At 42.1% G+C, this 21,305-nt stretch overlaps 1 protein-coding gene across 1 annotated transcript in view; it reads left to right on the top strand.

Moving 5' to 3' along the window:
• The window catches only part of CLIC6 (chloride intracellular channel 6), a 49,193-nt gene that overhangs the window by 3,455 nt on the left and 24,433 nt on the right, over window positions 1-21,305 (top strand). The window lies entirely within an intron of this gene.

Genomic DNA, 21,305 nt, shown 5'->3' with positions numbered 1-21,305 from the left:
GCTCATAGGTCGAGTAAACTGTTAACTACCATTTGTAGGGCCACTTATGCAACTTCCTTTTTGTTTTGTATTATGATCATAGATCCATCCACAAATGGAGCAGGATTGCACAGGTGTAATTAAGGTCATAATGTGGCAGCGGTTTCATCAGTATAAATGAGAACAATTTCTGATTTTCAAATCCCAAGCAGAGATTGAAGGGCTGCCAGTCAGAAAAACATATTTTTGTATGTCAAAAACGGATAGTATTTGATACGGATTATCATTGAGACATCATAAATGCAGAATCCCATGTTGTCACTTTCATAAAGTCACTTTGCAAAGGCAAACCACACTTGGAGCATGATTCCAGTCCTTGTAGAATATCTGAGGGATCAGAATTGGAGAGCCGGACATAATAAGGATAAGAATGTGAATTTGCTTATAATCCAAAAATATAAGGTTTAAGCATAGTTAATTGAAATATTTGTGAACTTCTGAAAGGAAGGAGGAACATTTTCATGACTGATTTAACATTAGTAATTTAAGAAGGCTTTGAAAATAATGCATTCGTCATTCTAATGACTTCACTGACAGGATATAACCAGATCTGAACATTTTACTGTACACCTACTTGGTAAAGGACTAAATTTATTAGCTAAGACTGGTCTCTTGTTTTTCTGCCTCTCAGCCTGGCATCCTAGAGCAGTACTGTATTGGGAGCCCAGCATCTCCCCCTTCACCAAACCACTCACAGCATTCGAGAGTGCAGGGAGCCCCGCTCTTTTCTACTGCTGGAAGGAATCATGCCTCTTTCTCTCTACTGCTGTGAGGAGCTGCACTGTCTCTCTGTACTCCTCCTGCCCACTGGGAAGGGATGGGAAAGAGAAGGTGGGTCCCCACCGTGGCTCAGAGTGGGCTCAAGATATTTAAAAATACAGGTACAATAATACAGGGATACACAGGAAGTCTGTTGCAGACCTGAAAACATTAGTTTGAAGCATATCTTTACATAAAGTATTAAAAAGTTACCATTGTTACCTATTTTTCTGAATTCCTGAATTACCAGCACCATTATCTCCCAACAGACACCTCATAATATTTAAACATTAAGTTGCCAACCTGCCCAGTGTAGTAAAAACAGCTACCTATTTCATTCTAGGGCACCTTCATGCTTCAGCTGGATTCCTTGGTGGCTGTACTGTCACCATCCTCAGGCATACTGGGAGATCACTCATGGGAACCAGGGATCTGTGACTTCAGGGGCCATAAAACAATCATAAAGAAGGGTGAAGGAGATTTTCAAAGGCACAAATGGCTGTGATGCACTAAACTCCCATTGACTTTCTGTGGGATGTGAGCATCTAACCACCAGATGTTCCTTTGCAGATCTTCTCTGGTAAGTTTAAAATTGCCTAGGAATTGAATACTGCTTTTAAACTTACTATTTAGGATATTCAGGACATAATTCTACACCTGGTTCATTTAAAAACATACTTGCAGGTCACCTTTAAGATATTCCAGGTAAGATCAAAATTGACAGGTTTCAGAGTAACAGCCGTGTTAGTCTGTATTCGCAAAAAGAAAAGGAGTACTTGTGGCACCTTAGAGACTAACCAATTTATTTGAGCATAAGCTTTCGTGAGCTACAGCTCACTTCATCGTATGCATCCGATGAAGTGAGCTGTAGCTCACGAAAGCTTATGCTCAAATAAATTGGTTAGTCTCTAAGGTGCCACAAGTACTCCTTTTCTTTTTAAGATCAAAATTAAACCTCATAGTTTTAACTACAGATTTCAGTGATTCTGAAGATCAGAGGGTCTAGTAATTTGGCTGTAAGTGCAGAACTCAAGCAGCTGGACTACTCATTTCAGTACGAGATCTTCCATCAAATTTGTTCTTGCTCAGATTCTGGTTAACAATAAATGGTGTATCTTAAGAGATCTTCAAAAGGCTAAGATTAAAATAACAGATTTCATCCAATCTTTGTAACCTTTTTGGTCTCTTATTCACGGGGTGATTCATTTCATTCATCCTTCCAATGGGTGAGGTTTTGATCTCAGTTACATTTGTGTAATCTGAAGTAACTCCATTGATTTCCAGCCTTCATTGCACCTTTCCTGAGAAGTGTTGTGCACCAAATAGCTGATTCCGAGGATCTGGCCCTATAGTCTTAGAATTTTGCTGAATTATCAGGAATTCTGATACACAAGAAAGTAAACAAGGCAGACACATTTTGGCCACTGAAAGAAAGAGTAGGAAAAAACCAGCTACTGCACCATGCTTACAGATATTTCACCTGATGCATGCTTTATAATACAGAAGAGGAGGAACCTTTTGTGATGGGTTGGATCACAGAAACCCCTTTGGGACTGCCACCTGATGTGCCTAGACTACCTCTGAACACATTTTCCCTGCCATCTTGGGACTTCAGTACCTTGCCTTGTTAGAGCCAGACACGCTTGCCCGCTGCAAACACAGATCCAAGTCTGAACCATGTCCCCTTACAAGCTGCAGGCTTAACTGAAAAGAGCTTAAGAAGTACTCCTGTCTCCAGCACTCAGATACCCAGCTCCCAATGGGGTCCAAACCCCAAATAAATCAGTTTTACCCCTGTATAAAGCTTATACAGAGTAAACTCAAATTGTTCGTCCTCTGTAACACTGATAGAGAGATATGCACAGCTGTTTGTGTCCGCCCCTCCCCCCCCCCCCCCGGTATTAATACTTACTCTGGGTTAATTAATAAGTAAAAAGTGATTTTATTAAATACAAAAAGTAGGATTTAAGTGGTTCCAAGTAGTAACAGACAGAACAAAGTAAATTACCAAGCAAAATAAAATAAAACACGCAAGTCTAAGCCTAATACAGTAAGAAGCTGAATACAGATAAAATATCACCCTCAGAGATGTTTCAATAAGCTTCTTTCACAGGCTGGATGTCTTCCTAGTCTGGGCCCAATCCTTTCCCCTGATACAGTCCTTGTTCCAGCTCAGGTGGTAGCTAGGGGGTTTCTCATGACTGCAGCCCCCTTTGTTCTGTTCCACTCCCTTATATAGCTTTGGCACAAGGCGGAAATCTTTTGTCTCTCTGGGTCCCCACCCCTCCTCCTAAATGGAAAAGCCCCAGGTTTAAGATGGATTCCAGTACCAGGTGACATGGTCACATGTCCTATGAGAACCCAAGCCTTCATTCTTCCGAGCCTGTCTCACAGGAAGGCTTGCAAATAAACAGAGCCATCTACAGTCAATTGTCCTAGTTGATGGGAGCCATCAAGATTCAAAACCACCATTAATGGCCCACACTTTGCATAATTACAATAGGACCTCAGAGTTATATTTCATATTTCCAGTTTCAGATACAAGAATGATACATTTATACAAATAGGATGAGCACACTCAGTAGATTATAAGCTTTGTAATATACCTTACAAGAGACCTTTTGCATGAAGCATATTCCAGTTACATTGTATTCACACTCATTAGCATATTTTCATAAAATCATATGGAGTGCAATGTCACACCTTTACTTTCCATGAAATGTTTATAGGATCCAGTTATGGAACTGTGGTCTAGCCTATGTATTAAGAAAAAAAGACTATCCTAAAATTAAATTATTTGGGCTTGATATCTTTCTTTAAGTACTGTGGCTGTGATTTTCAAAGGAGCCCGTAGGTGCTTAGGTGCTCAAATTCCATTGGAAAAAAAAATCACAGCCTGTATTCCCATCTGATGTACTTCACTCTGTATCTGACGTTTGACATGCAGATTTCCAGGAAAATCACAGAGGAAAGATTTATACCTCAGATTTGGATTTTTGCTCATCCATGGGGTTATATACTGGTGAAAATCAATTTGATTGAGTATGGTTTATGAGGAGAGCAACTGACTTCTGTTACCCAAACAAATATATGTAAAAAAAGAAAAAAAAATCACTGTTAATCTTTATAATACAGACACATTGTTATCGGGGGCCAGAATTTAGATCACCTTTAAAGGGTATAAATACATATGCAAGTATGTGGGGTTACATTGCCCTGTTTTTTATGGATTTCTGTTCTTGTTAATATATGAAATACAGGGAATCTCACAAAAGGCCTCTTATTGTGAAGCTTCCAGCCCATTTTGCAAACTAAAAGTTTTTGGGAAAGTTCAGATAAGCTTGCATTGCTGATCCAGAGCAAAGCAAATCATTTGAGATTTGCCTAAGGTGACTGGATTTGTTAAATGCAAAGCCAGGACATGACATTGTGGAGTGAGTAGAGGAACATTTGATTAGGTTTAGACAACAGTGGAAAAGGTCCCTGGTTCTTTTCCTCAACCTCCTCCCTAATAGGGTTACCAACTTTCTAATTGCACAAAATGGAACACCCTTGCCCCGTCCCTTTCCTGCCCTTTCTCTGAGGTCCCACCCCTGCCCCGCTCGTTCTCTGAGGCCCCACACCCCCACACACTCCAGCCCTCCTACCTCTGTCGCTCACTCTCGCCCACCCTCACTCACTTTCACTGCACTGGGGCAGGGCTGGGGTGAGGGCTCCGGCTGGGGGTATGGGCTCTGAAGTGGGGCCAGAAATGAGGGGTTCAGGATGCGGGAGGGGGCTCTGGGCTGGGGGAGGGGGTTTGGGTGCAGGAGGGGGCTCCAGGCTGGGACCAAGGGGTTTGGAGTGTGGGAGGAGGCTCAGGGCTGGGGTAGGGGGTTGGATGTGGGAGGGGTGCGGGCTCTGGCTGGGGGTGTGGGCTCTGGGGTGGGGCTGGGGATGAGGGGTTTGGGGTACAGGAGGGAATCTGGGCTGGGGCCAAGGGGTTTGGAGTGCGGGTTGGGGCTCAGGGCTGGGGTAGGGGGTTGTGGTGTGGGAGGGAGTTTGGGTGCAAGAGGGGAGGGAGATTGGGGTGCAGGTGGGCATGTGGGGTCTGGGAGAGAGTTAGAGTGCAGGAGTAGGGTTGCCAACTTTCTAATCACAGAAAACCAAACACCCTGCCCTGCCCCCTTGCCCTGCCCCTTCTCTGAGGCCCCGCTTATTCCATCCCTTTTCCCTCTGTCACTCGCTCTTCCCCATACTCATATTCACCAGGCTGGGGCAGGGGTTGGGGTGCAGGAGGGGGTCAGGACTCTGGGCTGGGGGTGCAGGCTCTGGGGTGGGGCTGGGAATGAGCTGTTTGGGGTGCAGGAGGGGGCTCCAGGCTGTTACAATGGGTTGGGGTGCAGGGGGTGGGGTGAGGGTTCTGGCTGGGGGTGTGGGTTCTGGGGTGGGGCCAGGGATGAGGGGTAGGGGATTGGGGTGTGGGAGGAGGTGCAGTGTCCCAGCAGCGCTTACCGCAGCTCTGAGGATTCAGCTGCCAAGTCCCTGCGGTTTCTAGGCACATGGGCGACCAGGTGGCTCTGCATGGTGTGTGCTGTCTTTGCGCCTGCAGGTGCTGCCGCATCCCCACAGCTCCCATTGGTTGCTGTTCCTGGCAAATGGGAGCTATGGAGCCGGCACTGGGGATAGTGCACCGAGCCTCCCAGTCCCTGGCTGCCCCAGCGCATAAGCGCCGCAGGAACCTGGCAACCGCTTCCAGGAGCAGCGTAAAGCCAGGGCAAGTAGGGAGCCTGCCTTATCCCCGGGCCCCCGCTGCACCGCTGACTGGACTTTTAACGGAGTTGCCACGGTCCCTGTTTGACCAGGTGTTCCAGTCAAAAACCAGATGCCTGGCAACCCTACTCCCTAAAGTTCCAACTTCCCTCTTCTTTCCACACTCATTCTACATGCTCTCCTTAATGAATATAGCCCATCCCTCCTTCTCTTGCATCCTACCTGTTCTCTACATATTAAATTAAAATCACCAAACCTCCAGGGACAAGATGCCTTTATTTGGTTCTGTACTTCCTCTCTTCCTGGTGCTGCTAAGGCACGGGCAGCCCCTGAGCTAGGAGCAGCAGTTTGGATGTGTAGGAGGGGGCTAGGGGCAGGGGGCTGCTTACCTTGGGGTGGGGGGCTCCCACTGGCATGGCCCTGCAGCGCCTAGGCAGTGGAGGGGCTGGAGGGGGGTGGGAAGAGCTCCACCCTGCCCACACCTGCAGGCCCCACCCCCGCAGCTCTTATTGGCTGCAGTTCCCGGCAGCCTGTGCCCCTCTGCTGCCTAGGAGCTTCAGGGACGCGGAGCTGGGTAGGGAGCCCTGCCAGCCTTATCAACCCTCCCCACCAGCACCAGTGGGGTCCCGGGTCACCACACCAGCGCCCGCGGTGCCCCCTGGTCTGCCCTCCCCCCCGAACCCTCCACCCAAGTTTTAGTCACAGGTATTTTTAATAAAAGTCCTAGACAAGTCACGGGCCATGACGTTTTGTTTATTGCCTGTGACCTGTCCAGTACTTTTACTAAAAATATCTGTGACTAAAATGTAACCTTAATTGTAGGGTCTTCCAATCACGCCCCATAATTCATATCATAGCAGCCAATCTAACTTAAAAAGGAGGTAGCCAGAAAAGAGAATCATTGCCCCAGGCAGATCATAAGCACAGCTCAACCTTACATCAGGGAATGGGTGAGGAAAGGGCAACTATCCATCAACTAGCTTATTTTAATGAAACCAGAACAAAACCAAATCGTGCTTTCATTCAAACTGGCCACCTGGGGCTGTCTATCACAACCAGGCAATTCCTGTCAAATAGCCATTTATAAAATATTTGTATTGCAGTTTCAAATCTTGTATATATTTTGAAGTGCTGAGTTTGCAGAGAGAATTGAGTGCAGTAGTTAAACACATTAGCCAGGGATTCTGTTTTGTTCCCAAGACTCTCACAAAGCAGGAAACTGGCCAACTTCCCACAAGCATTTGCCTTTTCTCAGCTCTTTTGTTGGATGGAGTATGGCAATTTAGGATACCATAATACAGCTTAAGAGGAGCTGGCATTATGAATTCCTTTCATAACTCTTCAGGTTATTGTGTGTACTCTATGCACTGGTTGCAGATGCTTATAGAGTTGACTACTTATTTTGAGGTCTTTTTTAGTTTATTAAAGTGGTACATTTTTAGAGAAAAGGATCAACATAAATTTGGCAAACAAAAGTTACACATGTTTTAAGGAGATATGAAACTGAAATCCTTTGTTTCAATGGCAGCAAAAAACAGTTTATTAATTCTAAAAGCACGGGAAGAGGTTCAGCTTTACTTATGATTACAATTGCTCTCCCCCACTTTTTTGGGGGGGCAATTCTGAGCTGTTTTTTAGAACTTAAAATTATACAGATAAATTTACTCCCTGAACCTGTTCACTGAAAAATAGCTTTAAAAGCTATACACTGAAATTCCTCATTTTGCAACTTTGATCTTGAAGGCATGCTTACACATTATGCAGCAATTTAGTGCTTTGTTGAGGTATACTAATGCCAATTCTGACAACATACAACCCAAACCCTGCTCCAAAAATAGACAAATTAAAAGACACAACCACAAAATTATAGAGGTATCATAATGTGGTCACATATGTAAAGCTGAATCCACCCCGTGTCAATTTTTTTTTCCCCACAATCCCTCCAAACATCTTGAGTTCCCTTTCTGTCCTGTAATGTGAGGATTGCAAATGATAAGATGTATACATTTTGTTTATTTGGCTGAAGTCTGTAAAGGCCCCAAGAGTAGTTTATGCACATAATACTGTGTCATTCTCCAGCATCTGTCCTCTGTAATGTCATTGCAAATGACTTCTTCTTGGTCTAGAATTATTTTAGTCAGAAAGTATTAAAAATCAAAACCTAAACATTTTATGTCCTCACAATTATGTTCTTAAACATTTATTGCTTTCACTTATCGAATTAGTGTGTGTTTTACTTTAAGCACGTGCTTTAGTCACATAGGCCTGAAACACTTTGATGAACAGAGTCAGGGTCTGAATCAGTGTCTAGGGCTTGATCCTATGTTCCTTGTAACTGATACTAGTGGTAGTTTTAAATGTTCAAGGAATGCAGGATGAAGTCCCTAGGGGCTCAGTCCTACAACCTTTGCTCCTTATGTGAGCATTCTTCTAGGTAAGAAGGTCTATTAACCTCATTCTGGGTGTGACTCTACACTCTTTACAGACAAAACTCCCAAGGGCAAAGAAAAGAGTTCTCCTTATCTCGTTGCTGCCAATGTCCTGAGTTTGGCAGGGACTAGCCTTGGTTTTGTAAATGCATCTGGGTAACAGCAGCCCTCCCTAATGTCCTGTGGCTGCAGAAAACAGCTGTAGGGCTGTGCTCAGAGCTTTGCATTCTGCTAGTTGTTTAATTTTATATGTTTTTGTAGTTTAGGGCAGGGAGAAGAGGATCCACTTTTTATTTGCATAGAAAGAAAGAAAATACCAGTTCACGCAACTTCTGCTGGCATTCCGATCTACAGCATCACTATTCTATTACTGGGGGAAAAGTTAGATAGCCTTATGGTTACTACAGAATGTCACACAACGTTATCTTGCTTTACAAGTGTCTCACATGCATGGTGTGTGTGGCATTGCTTAGAGTCATAGCATGCACAGTAGCTGTGCTTCATTTTTTGTCTCCATTTTTTTATGGTTTTGTGATTTTGTTTGTTTTTTTACAGTTCTCTCTCATGGACTCTGACGTTGCACTCCATAATGTTTTATGGAAATATGCTTATGAATGTGAATATCATGTAACTGGAATATGCTTTATGCAAAAGGTCTCTTGTAAGGTATCATTACAAAGCTTATAATTTCCTGAGTGTGTTCATCCTGTTTGTATGAATGTATCATTCTTGTATCTGAAACTAGGAATATGAAATATAACTCTGAGGTCCTACTGTAATTCATGCAAAGTGTGGGCCATTAATGGTGGATTGAAAGCTTGATGGCTCCCATTGACTAGGGCAATTGGTTGTAAATGGTCTGTTTACTTGCAAACCTTCCTGGGTGTGTGTGGGCCACCTCTCAAAGAATGAAGGCTGGGTTCTCACAGGACATGTGACCATGTCATAGGATACTGGAATCCATTGTTAAATCTGGTGCTTTTCCATTTAGAAGGTGGAGTGGGGATCCAGAGAGACAAAGGATTCCCGCCTTGGACCAAAGCTATGAAAGGGGGTGGAGCAGAAGAAGGGGGGGGTGGCAGTCATGAGAACACCCCTGCTTTCCACCTAAGATGTCTGCTGGAACTAACAAGGGCTATACCGGGGAAAGGATTGGGCCCAGACTAGGAAGGAGTCTAGTCTGTGAAAGAAGCTTACTGGAACATCTGAGGGTGAGATATTACCTGCAATCAGTTTCTTAATGTATTAGGCTTAGACTTGCGTGTTTTTGCTTGGTGACTTACTTTGTTCTGTCTGTTATTACTTGAAACCACATTAATCCTACTTTTTATACTGAATAAAATCACTTTTGTTTATTAATTAACCCAGAGTAAGTGATTAATACCTGGGGGAGCAAACAGCTGTGCATCTCTCTCTATCAGTGTTATAGAGGGGGGACAATTTAGGCGTTCACCCTGTATAAGCTTTATACAGAGTAAAATGGATTATTTTGGGTTTGGATCCCATTGGGAACTGGGTGTCTGGGTGCTGGAGGCAGGTAACCTGCTGAGCAATTTTCAGTTAAGCCTGCAGCTTTGGTGTGTGTGGACCAGACCTGGGTCAGTGTTGTAGCATGCTAGTGTGTCTGGCTCAACCAGGCAGGGTTCTGGAGTCCCAAGCTGGCAGGGAAAACGGGTTCAGAGGTAATCTCAGCATGTAAGGTGACAGTCCCAAGCAGGTGTCTGTGACCAAACCTGTCACAGACTCATACACACGGCTCTATTTTTAAAAGTTTAAAAAAAAAAGTCTTTCTAGTGATTGTGAGGACATGCAGAGGGTATGCAGCCTTGCATTGATTATTATTATTAATAGGACAATAGAACTGAAGTCCATCTGAGATCAGGGCTCTATTGCACTGTGCACTCCAAGAGACAGTCCTCACTCCAACGAGTACCATCTTAATACATACAAATATTGTTATCCCCATTTTACAGATGGGGAACTGAAACAAGTAGAGATTTAGGTCTTGATCCTCAAAGGTATTTAGGTTTGGGAAATCAATGGGAGTTAGAAGCCTAAATATCTTTGAGGATTCTGGACCTTTCTGACTTTCTATCACTGTTAGTGTCCACATAGTTTTCTGCATATTTTGATTCCTTGGACTAAAATACAGTGTAACCCCAGGTGGTCTCTAATGTCAGTTTTTCTGAAGAAAAGAATCACATATCCCTTGGTTAGAACACAGGTTATTGTAAGGAGCATAATTAAATGGCATATGAAGTTTATATGGTTTTTTTTTTTGCTGCTAACTGATAAAACGTCATGTGATAAGGAGTTGTTTGCATTTCCATTTGCTATGTTTATTTACTGATAAAAGACTGAAGAAGTTGAATGATTACGTACCAATTGATTTTTCAATAATTTCAAACTTTTTTTTAGCATTTAAGCAAACTTTTTTTAGTTTTCCAAACTAAGTTTCTCTAGTTTTGTAAACAAAATGTTGATGCTTTACACAGTGCATGTCATTTTAATTAGTTGTTTAAAACCTGCTTATGATAATACATTTAAATTTATATAGCATTTTATATGAATGAATAGTTTGAGGCTTTCAGTGGTCGTTGACAACGTGTGACGCATGATATGCAGTAATGTGTGACGCAGAAAGCCCAAGGTTTCCTGGAGAGGGCCTTACTCAGAAATAAACACCGCTTTCCATGATTATGTATTAAGTGAGCCGTGGCATGTGTGGGAAGGAAATTGTTGCTCAGATCATACAGGGAGGAGTTTTGCCCCTTCCAGTTCTTCTTTTACAAAACCTTAGGACTTGGTTACACTTGCGAGTTAGAGTGCAGTAAACCAGCCCCGGGAGCCCTAGGTCACTACCTGTCCACACTGGCAAGGCACGTAGAGCGCTCTGACTCCGCAGCTAGAGCGCTCCTGGGACTCCACCTCGGTGAGTGGAATAACATTTGCTGCGGCTTTGGCTACAATGCCTGGGCGTCAGCATGAACGAGGTGTTGCATTACTGCGCTCTGATCAGCCTCCGAAACGTCCCATAATCCCCGTAAGTCAAGTGGCCACTCTTGTCATTGTTTTTGAATCACTACAGGAATGCGGATATGCCCTTTCAAAGCTCTGTTTCTGACAGTCAGCTGCTTATCTGCTCCGAGAAAAAGTAACCATTACTGTGGAATGCTGTGTGTGAGAGAGAGAGGTGGTGGTGGGGTCTACTGCTGTCTGACCTTACAAGATAGCATGCTGACATGCTCTCAGCCCCCCAAAAACCCACTCTTCCCCCCCCCCCCATACTCACACACTCCCTATCACTTTCCACCTCCCTCCCCCATTTGAAAAGCACGTTGCAGCCACTTGCATGCTGGGATCGCTGCCCATAATGCACTGCTCCCAATGCCACTGCAAGTGCTGCAAAAGCGGCCACGCCAATGCGCTTTGAAGCTGTCAGTGTGGACAGATTGCAGCACTTTCCCTATTGCGCTCTAAGAAGTCTGGTTTAACTCAAAGCACTCTACATCTGCAAGTGTAGCCATGCCCTTAGAGACACAGAACAGTTTTATATCATTAGCTTAATGACTGGGGGATGGGGGGGGTGCAATTACTTATTTCTTTTTCCTCAGAAAGGGTAGTATTGGCACTGGCAGACTGGCAGTGTTATGGTTGTGATGTTTCCCTCTCTGGTTCTGTTTCCATTCATAAACAGAAATTTCAGAATATAACAATACTCTATTTTTCATCTGGGCTGAAAGTGGATCAGGACTATAATCGTTATTAATGAGTTCAACAACAGCAGAATAGAATATCTTAAATGTACATCATTATTTACATGGGACTTGTTTTCTCAGAAACGCAAAATAAAAAGAATCCTGCCACTTTCTTTACTTTAGACCCTGTTCACATTAGGACATATAATCATGTCTGGAACTATTTTCAAACACTTTTAACCCCAAACCAAGTCGTAATACAATTTGGTTTCACACGAGCCAGACTACAGGCTACTTTATACAATGTTGTAGACTGAAGGTGTGAGGGGTTTGCAGTGTTTCCAAGTTCTGCAATATCGGGTGTTTTTTCTTGAACCTCCAGCCCCTGGAGTGGAGCAATTACATGAGAATCTGAGATTTCATTACATAAATAAGGTTCCTAGCCCTTATGGTTATATACAAAAGTTTAAAAATGTGTGTTGAATGAATCCAAAAGATTTAAAAACCAGCAGGCAAATACACCTTTCCCCCAAAATTTGTCATTAATATATATTTAAACCAAACTTACAATGTTTTGGGGCTTGAATCCTGATTTTTTGAACACTTGAGGTTGGTTAGTCTGTAGCAGGATTTCTAGAGCATGTTTTCACTTAACAATATTGTTTATTTAGCAATAATTGATTCCCACAGATTACAAAGTATTTCAATAGGGGTGGGGGGTGGGGGGGGAAGAAAAGGGGAGAGCATACCCTGCACTGGGAGCCTCCAGTGGAAAGGAGAGGAAAAAGATCACTTCCACCAGATCCCCACTATCATTTTGCTTCTTGGGCTGGTATTTTTCATTACCAGTATTTCACTGGGTAATGTACCCAGCTATTACCAATGCTTTGTGGGAGGTTCTGAGCCAGGTCCCTCTGAAGCCAACAGGGTCCTTTATTTGTAACATTCTGCATGAATGTTTGTTTTGAGTAGAAAATAAATGAAACACCCCCTCCACCCCTCCCAATTCAAAAACAACCAGCCTCTTCTTTCATTTTCCCTACTTGGCCCAAGTGTAGGAATTAGGATTATCATTGCAAGATTGCTTTCTTGTCCACCTCACCACCCCCTCCATCTTTTTCTACTCCATAGCTTATTAAATGCTTTTTGTTTTCTTACAAGGCATATTATAGATATTTTATAAATGTAGGTTTTGCATGTAGATTAAATAATGTGGCTATACAACATGTTAAATATCATGTTAAACAGGATGTGTCATTAAAATCCCAGTTAATCTGTTTTTCCCAGACCTATAATGTGTTCCAGAATATAATGCTCTTTTGTTGCAATAATTCCCTGTAAGAATTTAACAAGGATACAAGTTTTTTGTCTTGATGTAAAATGTTCAGCTGGTATTTTGCCATGTTATTAAATACGGATTAGAAATAGCATTGAGGTATTTAAACCATAATTCTTGTAACAGGATAAATAGCTAATAGCATTTGGCTTGTTGCTTGTGCACTTGTGACCTGGTTATCGTTATTTTAACACAAACAGACAAAACTCAGTCTCTCACTAGCATTCAAAGTGAAGGGATATTCAGGTTTTGAACTATGTGGAGTAAAAATATCAGACCCTTTAATCTAGTGATCTATAAATGGGTACAGCATTTCCATATGTTCACAGAACCACAGATAGCTAGCCATGTGCAGTTTCAGAGCATTCAGTTTCTTTGGCTGTCATTGCCTATATTTGTGTAGGTTTTTAAATCTAAGAATACAGCCAGGTGAAGAGAAGAGTTAAACAAAGCAACATAGTGTGGGTCTTAAAAAGAACACAACTTTCTTTTCCAGTAGGTTTATTTTTGTAGTGGTTAAAATTAGATTGAAAGGGGAGGGGCTCCCATCTCAGCAGCTGAGAGGAAGCAGGGAAGCAGTGCTTACCAAGCTGGGGAGAAGAAGACTTGCTGCTGCTACCACTCTTATGTTAAACCTGCCTCTGTGAATGAGCCTCCCGTCAGTCTATGACCAAGCAGATTGTATTGTAAGCTGTGTAAGGAATTTAGCCACATTTTTTCCACTAAAATGAAACGGCTTCCGTTCTGAATGATTCATAGAGTCCAAGGCCAGAAGGAACCATTATGATCAACTAGTATGACCGCCTGTTTCACACAGGCCATAGTACTTCCCCAAAATAATTCCTGGTGGAACTAGAACATGTCTTTTTAATAAATCTAGTCTTGATTTAAAATCTAGGTTGAATGAATGGCTAAATCACCTACACTGCTTTGAAAAAGTCTTAACCACTGTGCTTAAACACTTATGGAACCCATTGTAAAATATGTTGAAAACAATCATTAAAAGAAATGCTGGTTTGCCAGGACCTACAAGCAGCACCATTAACATGATGTACAAAGTCTTTTTGTAATTAAACTATACTTGCAAGTTTGGCAATATTTGTTTAATCAGCACTGAGGTGTACTTGAGGGCTTCAGCCTTTATTAACTTACTGGCAAATTAATAGAAGGTTATTTAAAATATTCCATGCACATTTCTTGCAGATTTTCTAAATACAGTCTAAAAATCATCTTTGTAAAAGCAATCATAATTGTTTAATTCAGGAGTTGTCCATAAAAGAATTATGGAATTGTCATGTAAATTACTAATGGGAGAAAGATACTTTATTTGCAGACAGGATTGTTAAGGCTGCTTTGAGAAAAAGAGTAATATATTACAAACTTCTGATTACTAGATCCAAGGGGTAATCAGTTACATATTACTGATTACTTTACTATTACAGTTTGCTCAGCACCTACCAGACCATAGAAAACACACTGAACAGTTTACAAGCTCAGGACAACAGAACAATCCTCAGGAACAAGACTTGGGGGAGGAAATCTCTGCAGAGCATGGAATTTCTCTCAAGTGGCTGTCCTTCCCCTTGCAGAATGGGCGGTACATTCATGCTGGCTCTTGCACTCCCATTCTCCCCACTACCCTCTGGCAGACTGGCTTCACTGGAGGTGTTCTGCCCACAGACCTCCATTAAAGGGAGGGAGACAGCAAAAAATGTACTTCAGACCTAGGCTGCATGACCGTTTTTTGTGTAATCTCCTTAAGAGTGGTGGGAGAATGGTGGAGACGGATTCATTCCCACAATGAATCTTGACCCTATAGGTTCCTGAGAAGGGCTAGCACTGCCACAGAGGCAGCTGATTGCCCCTCTTCCCCAACATAGCATAAGAGAAATCTGCATGTAATGGGAGCCCTCAGCAGAAAGATCTCCCAGGGCTGAACTGGGCTTAAGTTACTGATTTATATAAATTACTAATTATTTCTCGATCAGAGAAGCAGCAGATGACTATGTACTGATTACTTTTGCATCATGTACAATGTTGGATTTCAGCTACCAGAAGTAGAAGGCACCCATAGAATCATAGAATATCAGGGTTGTAAGGGACCTCAGGAGGTCATCTAGTCCAACCCCCTGCTCAAAGCAGGACCAATCCCCAATTTTTGCCCTGATCCCTAAATGGCCTCCTCAAGGATTGAACTCACAACCCTGGGTTTAGCAGGCCAGTGCTCAAACCACTGAGCTATCCCTTCCCCCCTAAAATTAAACTTAAAATTAAAAAATTAAACCCACTTTACACCTCCCATCATGAGAGATACTGGGGGTTTCTTCCTGAATTGCTATAGGACCCAACATGAGTCCAATACAAGTTCTGCATGTTCAGTACATAGTAGGTCACAGTGTTGACCCTTTTTGACCTGAGCAGCCAGTCAAAGTTTGGGGCCCTGAGGAGGTTTCAGCTGGAAGCAGAAATTGTTGAAGCTTGGTATTTCTTTGCTGCAATCTTGTTTATTTATAAAAAATTTACAAAAGTCCTGGTATCTGAATGTAGAAGGAATAAAGAACAAAAGGAGCAATTTCCTTCATTTACAGCCCCCCAAGTCTTTTAGCCAACACCAGACCCCCAATCACTCCCCCTAGCTTTTTCCAGACACACTGTGCTTACAGGCTCCTGCTTGGCTTTTGTACTGCTTTCCTTCTCTGCTCTTGCCTCTTCCCAGTTTGTGTGGTCTCTTTCTCCCCCACCCAAAATAATACTCAGCCACAGCTGATAGGTGGGTCACACACCTCTTGTCTTAGGTGGGGGCTTATGCTTACAGTTATGCTAATTAAAGGGTGAGTTCACACCTATCAGTCTCAGTGGGGGTTTAATTCAACCCATAACATTTCACCTAGCTCATATAACAGTACCATAGCTAGCATGGTATCATTACTCATACACAATGTAGGACCGCCAACGTGCCCAAGAAAAGTAATTTAGTAAATCACATTCCTTTTCAACCTGTAAAATAATCTGATTCTATAGCAGGATTAAATCTTTTAAAAACTGCCTGCAGTTATTTTCATAGCCCTGCTGTGAGCCTCAATTTTAGATGAAAATATCCTATTTGTATGACAATATTTAGGGCCCCTGCTCTGATTAAAGACACTGGTAAATCTCCCCTGGCATCATTGATAACAGTATTGGCCCCAAGGTTACTATGTTCACAACTTATTTGTTTATATTTCATTTTTGTTGTTTCTCTGGACAAATCTTTCCGTTTGTAATGGGGTGGGAGGTGTATATTTGAGAGCAGCACATGTTTTAGTAGTAAATAGATGAGTTCTGTACTATTATTCATTTTTGATTTTTATGTACACATCTGGTCTCTTTGTATTTCATGGAGTAATTATTTATTGGTTTGCTTTATGTAATCCAGATCAGAATAGGATAGACAGATTGGGTAGGTACTGGAGCACTGGGTAGGTGTTAAATATTTAACATCAAAAGTGAACGATGGTCCCAAATCCAGCTCCCATTTAAGTAAATACGAGCAGCTGTAGGCCTCTTATTTCTAGAAAAGAAATAGTAATGAAGGCTTCTTAATAACTTCATTGGGAATTGTACCTTCATACTAGCAACACTATAATCATTAATGGTTATAGAAACGTTTGCATTACAAAGCCACATATCTTGGTGAGTATAACTAAAAAAAATTTGGTTGATATTACTTGTGCGTATTTTAGGCTTAAAGATTCCTCCTTCCTCCGCCTCACCCCCCACACATTTGGCAAGATTTGCTTCTTATTGCATTTGATTCAGTGAAGGTAAAGAAGAGTTCCCTCTTTAGCAGTAAGCAAAATCTTTAAAAGTGACCCTATAAACGAAGAAAGTGAGCTTGTGACCTTCTGTAAAGAGAAGCTAGAAGGTTCTTTCAAAAGTTCTTTTTTTTTTTTTTTTTGCCCCTTTTTTTAAACGTTAGACATTTAGATTCTGACTAGGCTGGATGACTGGACAGCTAATGAAATGACCACAACACAAGTGTCAATAATGATAACAATTAGAGGGGAAGAGATTTTTAGTCAGACAGTTTATAATTTTGTTTTGTTAACACCTATTTAACTTCAGTTGCTAGTTCACATTTGGGTCAAAGGCTATCTTGTTAAAGTTGAATTCAACACCCTTGTCCCTTCAACCAAGTTGTGAGAGGAAACAGTATACATTCTCTGAGCCTTACACAACTCCACCAGCAAAGCCTTTCATACCCCCTTTTCAATATTATACAGGAGCAAAAATAGTTGAGGGCATAGTTTTTTGTTTTTGTTTGTTTATTCTTATTCTATGCCTTCTTTTCCCTAAATGTGAATCCAACCCTTAGCAAGGCCTCTATCCTGCCTTGGAATCCGCTAGTGTGGATCCCTGTGCCCATGCGTCAGAGCATGAGTCAGGGGTCCATGCTGGCAGACCACAATGCGCAAAGGTTTCATGAACTGCCAGTCATATTTTACATTTTGGTCACTTTGGATAGGCTATTACCAGCAGGAGAGTGAGTTTGTGTGTGTGTTTTTGGGGGTGGGGGGTGGGGGGTGAGAAAACCTGGATTTGTGCTGGAAATGGCCCACCTTGATCTTCATGCACGTTGTAAGGAGAGTGGTCACTTTGGATAGGCTATTACCAGCAGGAGAGTGAGTTTGTGTGTGTGGTTTTTGGAGGGGGGTGAGAGAACCTGGATTCCTGCAGGAAATGGCCCACCTTGATTATCATACACATTGTGAAGAGAGTGGTCACTTTGGATGGGCTATTACCAGCAAGAGAGTGAGTTTGTCTGTGGGGGGGCGGAGGGTGAGAAAACCTGGATTTGTGCTGGAAATGGCCCATCTTGATGATCACTTTAGATAAGCTATTACCAGCAGGAGAGTGGGGTGGGAGGAGGTATTGTTTCATGGTGTCTGTGTATATAATAATGTCTTCTGTACTTTCCACAGTATGCATCCGATGAAGTGAGCTGTAGCTCACGAAAGCTCATGCTCAAATAAATTGGTTAGTCTCTAAGGTGCCACAAGTACTCCTTTTCTTTTTGCGAATACAGACTAACACGGCTGTTACTCTGAAACCTGTCATTTTACATTTTGTAATTCAGATAAATAGAAGCTGCACACATCTGTATTAAACAAGTTTGATGTTAATCAAGTAGATGAAGATATATGGCTGTTTAAAATAATTTTTGATAGCTAAGAAGCCCAAACAATTTTACTCCTAGCTATTTCAACGAAATATTTTTAACCTACAGCAGGATGTTTTTTGACTTCTTTAGCTCAAAAGTTTTAGGATGAATTTAAAATTTCTACAGATTAAGATCAGTATTAGCTCTTATATATGGAATTCAAGGCCAACATCTAAGGTTTTCTTGAGAGGGAACTTAATAAAAAAGGAAAAGAATCTGCACTGGGACTTTGCTCCCAAATGACAGATAAAACCTGTTAATATTGAAGGTTACCATTGTACAGGGTATCATATGAATGGAATTAAATATAACAAGGTGGGTGACCTGAGGAAGAGCTCTGTGTAACTCAAAAGCTTGTCTCTCTCACCAATGGAAGTTGGTCCAATAAAAGATATTACCTCCCCCACCTTGTCCCTCTAACAGCCTAGGACTCTCACAGCTACAGCAACACTGCATGCAAGGAAGTAAAGATGTTCATTATAAAACCACTAGGTGGCATCAAAACAGTTTGGCAAAATTTACAGAGCACTTATGCCCTAAGCCCCCAAATGAACGTGTTTTACATACAGAAAAAATTAGGTTGTTTGCCTCTGCCTCACAAAAAGCTTTAGTCTGAACATGTTATTACACAAACAACAAGCCTATATGATGCCTTTCTGATCACCACAATGTATTACATGCTACTAATATGCATTATTTTTACAGTCAAGTGAACCAAAATGATTTCTAGCTATATTTTCATATATTAGTACCATTGGAATATGGTACATTTTGCATTTTGGAATGGTACAATTCTATCACTACCTGCATAAATAGTACTGTATCAAACATCTACAAATATTTATAAGGTTTTGTAAACTCAGGGCTAACTATATTTCACATATTGTTCAATGTGTGTTACAATAATTTATACCGGAGAACAACAAAACTTTGGATAGAAATAAAAATTTAAACTTAGAATTATTGTTGATTATATAATATATATATATATATATATATACACAAAACTCTGTCCTTGTCTCTGTGGGTCCCACGTTTCCTGGCAGACTTCACTAGCCTCACAGGCTCACTGTGATCCTCCATGTAACCCTTCTCTCTCTAAAGACAAGGGACACAGTCTACTGAGCAATTTTCATCATAAGCCAGCAAGGGAGGTGAGGAGAAGCTATCCTCCCTTGCACAGTCTCTGTTGTCTCCCAGTCTCAGTGATTAATCAGGGAGCGGGCAAAGGGGGGAGCCCAGGCCCACCCTCTACTCCGGGCTCCAGCCCAGGGACCCTAATAGTATCAGCTATGGCAGCTGACCTTTTAGAAACAGGACACGTACAATTCCCTGGGCTAATTCCCCACAGCAGCCCCCACTTCTTCAGGCTCCACTTTACCCTTACCTCAGGGCCTCCTTCCTTGTGCCTGATATGGTGTGTACTGCTCAGTCTCTCCAACAGCAGAACTTCCTCCCACAGCTCCTGGGAGGCTTTTAACTAGTTTCAGCCAGCCCCTGATTGGCTTCAGGTGTCCTAATCAACCTAGCATTCTCCTGTCCTTCTGGAAAGTTCTTAATTGGCCTCAGGTGTCTTAATTGACCTGAAGCTGTTGCCATTTAACTTATCCTGGTACCAGGGATTTGTTTAGCCTGGAGCTAATATATCTATCTCCCACTACTTTTCTATAGCCATTTGGCCTTGCCCCATCACAATATATATTTATTTAGACAGATGGTAGTGTAAATTACCAGTTATTGTAAAATCTCCCAGCAGTCTAGGAGCTCATAATATAACTCAAGTGCATATAGGACTCTTACCAGAGCAAAAAGAGAATTTTTGTGCCAGGTGTAATAGTAGAGATTGTGATTGAATTATTTCTTTCTTTCTCTGATAATTATCATTAGTGTTTCTTTATCTCTGTAGTACTAAGCTAGGCAGGAAGGGGCTGGGAAAGACTCTAAGCAGAAACTGTACAGTGAAGCAAACAACATATCTTTAGGGATAATACTGTTTCTTATTCTAATAAAAGTCTTTGCTCAGAATTAGGACAAAGTTACATTACAAAAGTAAAGAATCACAGAAAAAGTGACACTGTCAGAAACCAATTCAGTTTGAACCAGCGTAAGTAAGGACCAGAAAATACTTTCAGCCTTTCAAAAGACTCCTGATGAGAAGCCAACAGACAGGCCTAATGAATGGGACACTTCACCAGAACCACAAAGAAGATTAAATGCAGAGAGCAGCAAAGTATTGGCCATTGTGTTAACTTAGGGCTTGTCTACACTGGCACTTTACAACCTGCAACTTTCTCGCTTGGGGTGTGAAAAAAAAGCACCTATGAGCGCTGCAAGTTTCAGTGCTGTAAAGTGCGAGTGTAGACAGTGCACCAGCCCTGGGAGCCGCGCTCCCAATGCTGGTAGCTACTCCCTTTGTGGAGGTGGGTTTTTTTAGAGCACTGGGAGAGTTCTCTTCCAGCGCTCTGCCGCGACTACACAAGCCACTGCCATGGCAGTGCTTTAATGTTGCTAGTGAAAATGTGCCCTTATGCAACAAGTGAAGCAGAAGATCATCTATTAGTCATTTACCTTTGGTGGTGATAAGGAGATAAGAATAACTGGGATATCATTGTTAAGAAGTTTGAAGAGAATTTCTTTTCAAAAGGAACGTAACACATAGATGGTCATGCTTTTACCGAAGGGTGCTAAGAACTGGAGAAAGTGTGGAAGCATTTATAGAAGCCCTATATGAAAAAGAGTATTGTCACTTTGGTATCAGTAAGGAAGATTACATAAAAAGTTGTTTAACAGTTGGAGTTTAAAACAAAGCACTTCCAGAAAAATTGCACTGATTGATGTCTGAGCTAAGAAGCAGGGGGACAGATCCAGCTAGGGCACTCCCAACTTGGACAGTTCTTTTTCTCCCATCAGGTGATAGTTCTGTTCCACCTCCTGGATGAACTCCCCAGCCAGGCACCAGCTCTTCCTGCTCCCACTTCACATTCTTCTTCCTCCTGCAGCCTCATTTAATCAGCCACTGCTAGTGGGAGGCGAGAGAACTAAACTTCCTCATCCCAGAGGGAGGAAGGGGAAGGGCCCCTGTGCTCTTCAGT

This window comes from Chelonia mydas, chromosome 1, assembly GCF_015237465.2.
Source record: "Chelonia mydas isolate rCheMyd1 chromosome 1, rCheMyd1.pri.v2, whole genome shotgun sequence".
In the NCBI taxonomy this organism is placed as follows: domain Eukaryota; kingdom Metazoa; phylum Chordata; order Testudines; family Cheloniidae; genus Chelonia; species Chelonia mydas.
This window is presented reverse-complemented; position numbering and strand designations above follow the sequence as displayed.